Source organism: Suricata suricatta, chromosome 8 (assembly GCF_006229205.1).
Source record: "Suricata suricatta isolate VVHF042 chromosome 8, meerkat_22Aug2017_6uvM2_HiC, whole genome shotgun sequence".
Taxonomy (NCBI): domain Eukaryota; kingdom Metazoa; phylum Chordata; class Mammalia; order Carnivora; family Herpestidae; genus Suricata; species Suricata suricatta.
This window is the reverse complement of record NC_043707.1, coordinates 27,964,196-27,974,767: the sequence shown is the minus strand read 5'-3', so window position 1 is coordinate 27,974,767 and position 10,572 is coordinate 27,964,196. Positions and strand designations below refer to the sequence as shown.

The following is a 10,572-nucleotide window of genomic DNA, read 5'->3' as shown; positions in this document are numbered from 1 at the left end:
GAGCTGTCAGCCCAGAGCCCAACGCGGGGCTCGAACTCACAAACTGTGAGATCATGACCTGAGCTGAAGTCTGACGCTTAATTGACTGAGCCATGCAGGCACCCCTTCTCTTTCTTTTACTCCTGCCCCACCTTCTATCAAGAGATGCTCCTAGGGCACCAGGACAAATATATATATTTTTTATTTTTCAAGTGTTTATTCATTTTTGAGAGGGGAGGGAGACAGGAAGAGGCATTGAGAGGGGAGACAGAGGATTTAAAGCAGGCTCCTGGCTGAGAGCAGCGAGCCCAGCCTGACGTGGGGCGCAACTCATGAACCACGCACGAGATCATGACCTGAGCCGATGCACATTTGTTTTGTTTTGTTTTGTTTTAATGTTTATATTTGAGACAGAGAGAGAGCACGCTCTAGCAGGGAAGGGGTAGAAAAAGTTGGCGACAGAGGATCCAAAGTAGGCTTCATGCTGACAGCAGAGAGCCCAATGTGGGGCTCGAACGCACGAAGTGTCAGATCCTGGTCTGAGCTGAGGTCAGACACTTAACCAGCTGAGCCGCCCAGGCACCCCGCCCGAAACACATATCTTGCAGAACTTCCTGGGATATCCTGAAATGATTTTTAAGGGAATAAACGAATAAGAACAAACAGCCCCGGTCAGGCCAGGAGATAACCTAATCCCATCAGGGACAACAGATCAGCGGTAAAACTCCCAGGGTGATTCAAAATCGTGATTGACCTGACACACACTCCTGAGTTATCTTTACAGGATTTAAACTCCACTCAGCGCATCTGAGTGGCTCAAGTCAGTGGAAGTGACCGACTCATGATCTCACGGCTCGTGGGATGGAGCCCCGCATCAGGCTCTGCGCTGATGTAGAAGTCTCAAAGTAAATAAATAAAACTCAAATGGAGTCACAGAACTGGCAATGCCGACCCTTGCTGGCCCTCGTGCCTTCGACCTGGACAGACAGGTCACCTTAAGATGACGTGCCCCATTTCCATGCTGAACCCGCCACTGCACAAGCCCCGTCATGAATATATACACATCCTTAGCTTAAAACTTCCCAGGTTGGTGGCTTGAGGGGACACGTTGTTGGGAGATGGCCCCAGGGTCCTCATTTCCTTGCTGAAAGTGAAACCCTTCCTTCTTCTCCTCTTCCTTGGTTTGCTTGTGTCTTTTGGCTTCAACACCCACCAAGAGGCGGACCCAGTAACGGGTAACACTAGGACGGCTCTTATTAAAAAAAAAAAAAAATTAACAAGCGTTGGTGAGCCCGTCTGGGATCTAGAACCTTCATGCATTGCCGGTGGGAATGTAAAATGGTGCAGCCACCGTGGGAAACAGCTTCTCAGAAGGCTAAACATAGAATCCTCACACGATGGGAAACCATCGGAAGCGCAGGGACAGTCTGGTGTCTGGATTGGGGGTAGTCCCTACAGGACCGAGACCTTAGCCTGGGGGACTCTGATGCTAACCATGAGTAGATGGTGTCAGAATTGAGTTAAATTGTAGGACACCCCGCCGGCATCTGAGAATTGTGTGGTCTGGAAACCCCCCACGTATCTGATGGGTGGAGTATCGCATGTTGTCATCCGGGAGAGCGGGGTTGCTCTCCTTACCCAGCGACACCCACTCCAGGCGGCCCCAGTGCCACCAACAGATGAACTGATAAGCCACATATGGTCTCTGCGGGGCCACGGTGGAATATCACTCACCCACAAAAAGGAATGAAGCATCCACAGGGATGCTCCTTGAAAACACTATGGTGAAAAAATAAATTAATTAATTTAAAAAAATAAAGGAAAAGAGGGCGCCTGGGTGGCTCAGTCAGTTGAGCGTCTGGCTTTGGCTCAGGGCATGATCTCATGGTTCGTGGGTTCGAGCCCCACGTCGGGCTCTGTGCTGACAGCTAGCTCAGAGCCTGGAGCCTGCTTCAGATTCTGTGTCTCCCTCTCTCTCTGACTCTCCCCTGCTCATGCTGTCTCTCTCTGTCTCTCAAATAAATAAAAACAGTAAAAAAAAAAATTAAAAAAACAAACATTTTTTAAAGCACCCTGGCTGCTGTGTGGAGGAGGACGCTGGCTCCTAGATTAGCCCCCTGGTCATCAAAATCAAGTTCCCTCCTTCCATTCCCCCCTCCCCTCCGTGTGCACATGCTGGAAAAAGCAGGTACTATTAACCACACCACCCTCCGTCTGTCCTTTCCCACCTCCGTCTTGTCCTCAGCCCACTTGGTGATCTGAAGCCCCTGGGCACCTGGGTGAGAAGCTGAAAGGCCAAGCTCACCTTGACCCAACCCAACCCAACCCGGCTGGTCCAGGAAACGCAAGTCCCCCAGAACACTAAACGGCTCGCGAAGCTCACGGCCACCATTCTGGGGCCACCGGAGAAGGCGTGGCTGCGTGGAGGGCTTTCTGTTGAGGATGGTGGCACCACCAGAGCCAATGCCACCTGGAGGGAGCCCTCGCAGATCCCCGAGCAGCCACTGGGCACCAGGAAGAGGAAGAAGGCAGGTGCAGCGCCCAGCCGGGACTGAACAGCTCCCCCTTGGAAGGAGAGAAGTGGAAATTCCATCTTTCTGGATCATGGGGATCCGTTTTCATGTCTATATGCTCCACATGCCATCTGCCAGCCAGCTGCTTAAGGGCTCCTCTCTGGGACGCGTTTGGCACACGGAGGGGCAGGGGGCAGGGTACGTGTGGGTGCTTGGGACAAATGTGGTGAATGAATGAGTGCTGGAGGCCACAGATGCCCAGGGAGGAGCCCAGGGCGGCTCAGCCACTGCCCAGGGTGACCCACAGGAAGTTGGTGGCTGAGCCAGGGATTGGCACCGGGTACCTCTCCCAGCCCTGCCCTCCCCCCTGGGGCCAGGGTCTCTGACCCACAGGGGTGGGAGGGGAGGAGCATCTGTTGAGTCACACACCGGGCTCGCTCTCTCCCCACAGGGAGTTTTTTCTTTCCTCCCTGTCTTCTCTCCTCCCTCTCTTCCCTTTCTGGAACATCTGATTAGAGAACTTTATAAGCTGAGCCGTCTTAGGATCGGGTTACCAGATTTAGCAAATAAAAATACAGGATGTTCAGTTAAATGGAAATGTTAGATAAGCGACAAAGCATTCTTCAGTGTAAATCTGCTCCGTGTGATATCTAGGTCATAACCCAGTTCAGGAAAATGGCGCCTTCCCCTCCGTGGCTCCCCCTGCACATGGCCCAGACCAGCCGCTGTTCCCCCCCACCCCGTGGCACATCTTGGAGCAAACCCGGAGGCTCTCTGCTTGGTCCCAGACTTTCTGAGCTTCCGATGGCGGGAGCAAGCCAGACACCTGCTGCAAGATGTTGCAAAAGAAATGGGGAAGCAGTTCAGACAGGCGGAGAGAACAGGAAACCCCTGGGGCCACAAGAGAGGAAATCAGTGCAGGGGTCGGGGAAGGGGGGGGCGCTGGAAGGAGGAGAGGGACGGCAGGTCCAAGACAGCAGCCTTGTCGCCCCCACCCCCAACCCCTTGGCTCAGCACAGGGGCCCAGCACAGAGTGGGTACCCAGAAGGCTCCAGGACACAAAGAGCCACTGACTAAGAAGACATAGGTCATGTCCGCAGTCACTGAGATTTGGTCTAGATGCCTGGTTCCTTTGTGTCCCAGCCCTGCTCAGGGGCCTGGATGTCCCAGCTGCAAGACCAGGTCCTTGGAGCAGGGGGAGGTAACTGAGGCCTGCTCCTGAAAGCACCGACCCATCTCTGGGGAGCCGGACCAGCGCCATGTGCCACAGCCGTGCTAGGTCACAGGGCAGGGCCCCTGCCTTGCACCCCCTGGCCCCGGACCCCAGACCCGGACTTCCCCTGGCTGTTTCCCAGGCTGCACCTGCGCGTCCGGGCCTCCTGGTGGGGTCCGGATGATCTGAGAGTCTGGCCCTCCACACCAGGGCCTGCGGAACAAATCTGAAGCTGGTAGTGTTGACTCAAACTCCAGAACTCTACCAAATGTGCCATTGGCTCAGACCGTCCACTCCTGGCCCCCTGCACTCTGGGAGGCACTTGCCCAGTCACTGAGGACCGGCTTGCCTTGAGCTTGAGCTGGCTGAGTGACAACCAGTAATTCCAGATGGCTACTGTACCCTGTCTCTTTCTTCCTCTATAATAATAATATTATTATAGAATTACATGTTATATATAATATATATATGCATGCATATATATATTATATATTATATATTATATGTATATATAACATATATTTTAGTATATGTGACTCTTGCCTTTCTTTCTTTTCTTTTTTCATAGTGTTTATTTATTATTGAGACAGAGAGAAACAGACTGAGTGGGGGAAAGGCAGAGAGAGAGGGAGACACAGAATCTGAAGCAGGCGCCAGGCTCTGAGCTGTCAGCCCAGAGCCTGATGTGGGGCTCGAACCCACAGACTGTGAGATCACGACCTGAGTTGGTTGCTCAACTAACTGAGCCACCCAGGCGCCCCGTTCCTTTTTTTTTTTTAAGTGTTTATTTGATTAAGTGATCTCTACCCAGTGTGGGGCTTGAACTCAGGACCCTGAGATCAAGTGTCACATGTTCTTCCTGCTGAGCCAGCCAGGCACACCACACCGACTGTTCCTCTCTTTTTACAAGGTTTGTGGATATTATTATATTGTGTCACAAGATTAACAAATGTTTGATATAATGATGTAGAGAACAGAGTAAAAATAGAAACTTCATCAGCTCTCCTCTGCCTCCAGTCTTACCCCTTGCAGTTAACTGTCGATTTTTTTAAAATATATTTTTATGTTTTATTTACTTTTGAGAGAGAGAGTGTGAGCAGGGGAGACAGAGAGAGACAGATGGAGACAGAGGATCTGAAGCAGGCTCCACACTGACACCTGATGCGGGCTCAAACTCACGAACTGTGAGATCATGACCCTGAGCTGAAGTTGGTCACTCATTCAACCAACTGAGTCACCCAGGCGCCCCTAACTATCGATGTTAACAGTGAGATATGTATCCTCCTGTTATTATTATGCTCATGTAAGCAATCACACACATACACATACATGTGACTTTTCTCCCTTTCTTCTTTTAAGTGAAAATGGATCAGGGGACTTCGGCTCAGGTCATGATCTCGTGGTTCATGAGTTCAAACCCTGCATCGGGCTCTGTGTTGACAGCTCAGAGGCTAGAACCTGCTTCGGATTCTGTGTCTCCCTCTCTATGCCCGTCCCCTGCTCGCTCTCTCTCTCTTTCTCTCTCTCTCTCAAATAAATAAACATAAGAAAAAGAAAACGGATCATTAAGTAATCAGGATTGCATTCAGAACCTAAACAGTGGCTTCACTGGGAAATTAGTCACCTCTTTGTCGGGTGACAACAAGCCTGGGGTGACAGGGTGCAGGGTGCTGTGGCCGTGAAGGCGCATGCTCCGTGCATTTATCCTTCCCCATCCTGAGAGTGTGACTTGGGTCCCCACAGTCACAAGACGGCTCTGCCCACCGGGCACTGAGTCGGTTCCACGCAGGAGGAAGCAGGCAGGCATGAGCGGACAGGCACATACCAGCTGACTCTGATTAGATACTGCCAGAAAACCAATGACTTTCCCGAGCATTTCTGCTTTTGCATCTCACTAGCCAGGAACATGTCACGCGGTTGTGCCTGGCTATGAGGGAGGCTGAGAAATCGAGATTTTAGTGTTTTGGTGCTTTTGGTTTTGCCTTTTTTTTTTTTTTGAGAGACTGCAAGCAGGGGAGGGGCAGAGAGAGAGAGAGAGAGGGGACAGAGGATCTGGAGCACTGACAGCAGCGAGCCCCGATGTGGGGCTTGAGCTCATGAACCACGAGACCATGACCTGAGCCAGAGTCTGACGGTCAGTCAACTGAGCTCCCAGGTGCCCTGAGATTCTCATGTGGAAGCTGGAAACATGGTCTGTGAAGAAGGGGGACGTGGAGGAGAAATTGACAAGTCACATCCAGCAACGCCCCCCACCGATGCCATATGTGTGGTTCTGCCATTGTTCTGCTCTCTGCTCAGAAAGCCATGGATCTTTCCGGATAAACACGACAGACCAATCAAAAACTGCGCAGCAGTCCCACAGAACGGTAGCACCCTCATTTCTAATTGTGCCCAATATTTCTCTGAAGCCAAGGCAGTGGCAATAAACACCCTCCAGATACACCCTTTGATGCTTCTGTTTCTCAAGTTGAGATTTCCCCAAAGTGGCTTGCTGATGGAAAGGTGGCATGTTGCTTGCTCGGGACTGCTGTGAAACAATGGCCTTGAACCTTAGAAGCTTGAAATAACAACCTTGCTGGGGCTGGGGCACCTGGCTGGCTCCATTGGTAAAACATACAGCTCCTGATCTCGGGGTCATGAGTTCGAGCCCCCAGCTGGGTGTAGAGATTTTTTTTTTTTTTTAATAAACCAAGAAAAAATAAACTTACTGTCTAATGTCGGTTCTGAGAGTCAGGAATCCAGGAGCAGCTGGATGAGTGGTTCTGGGTCTGAGTGTCCCAGGCACCTGCCCTCAAGCCATGGCTGGGTGGCACACCTGCTGGAATGGGTGGAGGTGGGAAGAGAATCTGTTCCCAAGCTCACTCACATAGCTGTTGGCCAATGGCTTCGCTTTCCTCACTCCTGGGCCTCTCCACAGCGCTGCTCAAATATGGAAGCATGAGGGTGCCTCAGTTGATTAAGCGGCTGTCTTTGGCTCAGGTCACAATCTCACAGTTTGTGGGTTCAAGCCCCGCGTCAGGCTCTGTGTTGACAGTTCAAAGCCTGGAGCCTGGTTCAGAGTCTGTGTCTCCCTCTCTCTGACCCTCCTCCACTCATGCTCTGTTTCTCTCTGTCTCAACAATAAGTAAATAAATAAACATGAAAAATAAATGAAATTAATAAATTTTAAAAAATATGGAAGCGTATGCTTTCCCACCGGAAAGAATGATTTAAGAGAGAAAGCGAGCACCCAAGACAGAAGCCATAGTGTTCTTCATGACCTAATGTCATCGCTTTGGCCTTATGCCACTGATTCCATAGAATGGCCCCAGGACAGTATGGGGGAGGACTGCACAGGGGTGTGAACACCAGGACATGGGGACGCTGGCGGCCATGTTTCCCCAGTGGCTGGCTAAATACACGTGGGCTCGTATTCTTTTATACTGCCTTTTTCTTTTTCTTATTATTTTTTTAAGTTTATGTATTTATTCTTAGAGAGAGAGGGCACGAGCTAGGGAGGGGCAGATAGAGAGGGAGGGAGAGAATCCCAAGCAGGCTCTCCACAGTCAGGGCAGAACCAGATGTGGGGCTCGATCTCACGAACTATGAGATCATGACCTGAGCCAGACGCTTAACTGACTGAGCCACCCAGGCGCCCACCTTTTTCTGTTTAAACACTTGATGTATATACTTTAAAAAAAATTTTTTTATGTTTATTATTGAGACAGAGAGAAATAGAGCATGAGTAGGGGAGGGGCAGAGAGAGAGAGGGAGACACAGAATCCAAAGCAGGCTCCAGGTTCTGAGCTGTCATCACAGAGCCAGATGCAGGGCTCGAACCCACAAACCGTGAGATCACGACCTGAGCCAAAGTCGGATGCTTAACCAACGGAGCCACCCAGGCGCCCCAAATACTTCCATCGAAAGTGTAATACATGCCAATTTCAGAAAAACTTGAAGACACAGAAAAATATAGAGAAGAAATCTCAAACACCCATACCCCCAGCACTGAAAGAGAATGGTAACTTACATTTTAATACGTTTCTTTGCACTCTTCCCTCTGTGCATATAGTGCTTCTGTGTTGGGATGAATTCGTCGGATCCAAAAACCACTCTGATTCAAAAAAAGCTAAAATGAAAGGAAAGCTATTAAGGGCCTCAGGGAACAGGAAACCCAGAGGCAGCCAGATGTCAGGGCTGATGGAGAACAATGACATTGTAAAGGACCAGGTGACTTTTCCTCTGACCGTCCAAACGCTGACTTCATCCCAAGGGTCTTAATGCAAAGAGATGATGGAGATGCTGAAAGTCTCCTTTTCAGTCTGATTCTCACACACCCACTCCTGAGCCAGATGCTGTCATCGGGAACGTGACATCGGCTAAGTGACCAGTGGACTTGATTAAGTGGTGGGGTTACTGCCATTGACTTAGAGCAGTCACCCCCAGAGCTGGGTCAGCTCCCCCTGACTCACGTGGTCTTTTAGGTCGGAAGATGAGGAAAAGGATGATGTGTGGCAACAGTGTCTCCTACAAAAATATATTTACTTAGTCAATATAATTTCATATCCTTATAATTTCAAGGGATATAATATTATAAACGTATTCTTTTTTTAAAGATTTTATTTTTAAGGAATCTCTAGGCCCAACATGGGGCTTGAACTCTCACCTGAGATCAAGAGTTGCATGTTCGGGTGCCTGGGTGGCTCAGTTGGTTAAACAGCTGACTTCAGCTCATGGTCTGTGTGTTTGAGCCCCGCGACGGGCTCTGTGCTGACAGCTGAGAGCCTGGAGCCTGCTTTGGATTCTCTCTCTCAAAAATAAAAAATGTTAATGTGTTTATTTATTTTTGAGAGACACAGAACTCGAGTGGGGGAGGGGCAGAGAGAGAGGGAGACACAGACTCTGAAGCAGGCTCCAGGCTCTGAGCTGTCAGCACAGAGCCCGATGCGGGGCTTGAACCCAGGAACCGTGAGATCATGACTTGAGCCGAAGCCGGATGTTTAACCGACTGAGCCACCCAGGTGCCCCTCTGACCATTTTTCAATGGGCCCAGAATGATATAAAAATGGCAGCTGATGGGCCCAAGGACTTCTAGGGGCTTTTTGGTCTGAAGAAACGTGACACAGTAGCAATAACAGGAAAGCCGTGGAAGACGTGGATTCTTGCCTAAACTGGGAATTTATAAAACTTTTCCATGAGGTGGCAGCAGCTCTTCAAGCAGTCTTAGAAAATGAGCTCAGCTGAAAACTCAAGATTTTTGTTGTTGTCATTTGCTACTAAAGTGAGATCTCTTTCAAACATATGAACTTTGTCTATCTTTGAATAAAATCTATGCTTTAAAAATTCTTTGATTTAGAAATTAAAACTGGTTTCTTTTTTTTTAATGCTTGTTTCTTTTTGCAAAAGAGAGAGAGAGCAGGGGAGGGGCAGCCAGAGGGGGGTGTATAGAGGACCTGAAGCAGGCTCTGTGCTGACAGAGGTGAGCCCGGATGCGGGGCTCGAACTCACGAACCTCGAGATCATGACCTGAGCCGAAGTCAGAGGCTTAACCTACTGAGCCACCCAGGCCCCCCTTGAGGTGATTTTCTACCAGTTAACACCTACTGCTAGGCTCTTCCATCTTTCAAGGTCATTTCTGAGCGGTCTAATGAAAGGTGCAGAATTCAATTCCCAACATAGCTGCTAGAAAGCAGGATTTAATTTTAGCCCTGCCAAACAAAATGGAGCAGGTAGTAAGTGATTCTGGCATCTGGAAGTGTTTCATGCTTCACACCAAGTGAATGTGTCCCTTTCTCTGGGCTCTCAGGCTGGCTGCCCTGTTAATGTCTATTTGCTCAGAAATTATACCGATCTCAATGTCTGCCGTGAGCAAGGAAACAAGGGTAAGGAAAGAAGGCAGCTAGCCCAAGCGCAGTGGCGGAGAACAAAAGGTAGAACGGACGGGACTTCACAGAAGAGGATTGTTTTGGTCCCAGAACAAAGGGGCAGATGGATTAGGCCGGCCTGAGCCCTGACTCCGCCTCTTACCAGCTGGCCCTCACCTGATACCCAGAGCAGAGTTTTCAACCGTAGACAGAATGATACCTTTTCAGGGCATTGCTGAGTGCAAAAGGGCGAATGTCCTCTGGGCCACACCAGTGGGTTGGAATTACAGCAGATATTTTATTGGGTGGCTAAAATATCTTTACCAGCTGACTTTTGCTTTTTTTTAATCTTTGCCTGTTTCCCACACAGGAAAGACAATGCAAATAAAATCAAAGTCATGATCCTCTTGCGAATCAGTGCTGGGCTGCTGATCATCCCTGGCTGCACGTCAGAATCGCCATGGAGCCCTCGCCCCGGCCCAGGGCCACAGTCCTAGTCCCACTGCGTGCAGTGTGAACTTGAGGCAGCCACTTCCCAAACCCTGTGAACGTCCTTGAAGGGACTCTGCCTTAGCCAGAGTGGTCACGTGATTTCCTTGCTCAGGACACTGCCAGCCGAGAAACCAAAGATTTTCCTTAAATGAATCTGTTAACTGCTTCAAATCCAGCCTCGCAGATCCCTTGGGGGAAACAGCCGGCCTGACCTCACCAAATTCAATGGACATACTTTCATTCTGGTCTTAGAGCCGCACTGTAAGGAGCATCTTTATAGACTTCTTCAACGTTGAAAGTGCATATCTGTGACCTATAATTTGCAAGATCTTTAATTTAACATAATTATAAGGACACTTCTGAAATTAATGTTCAAGAAAACGGCAGCACTCGATAACTATTCCAATATATTACTTCAACACCTTCCTTCTCTCTTCCCCAAAATGATGTTTCAATTCAGGTGGTTCTTTGGTTTTTTTTTTTTTTTTTTTTTTTTTTTTTTTTTTTTTTTTTTTTTTTTTTTTTTTTTTTT

At 49.2% G+C, this 10,572-nt stretch overlaps 1 long non-coding RNA gene across 2 annotated transcripts in view; it reads right to left on the bottom strand.

The window, feature by feature from the left end:
• Positions 1 to 501: 501 nt before the first annotated feature.
• LOC115299495 overlaps positions 502 to 10,572 on the bottom strand; it is a 13,540-nt gene continuing 3,469 nt past the window's right edge. The window contains exons 2-4 of one of the 2 annotated variants that reach the window (XR_003912203.1): positions 7,715 to 7,813; positions 6,414 to 6,523; positions 502 to 603 (exon numbers count right to left, since the gene is read on the bottom strand). This is a non-coding gene — a long non-coding RNA (uncharacterized LOC115299495). Of the gene's footprint in view, positions 604 to 1,016; positions 1,232 to 6,413; positions 6,524 to 7,714; positions 7,814 to 10,572 lie in introns of those variants that run through there. The other variant, XR_003912204.1, reaches the window with a different exon arrangement.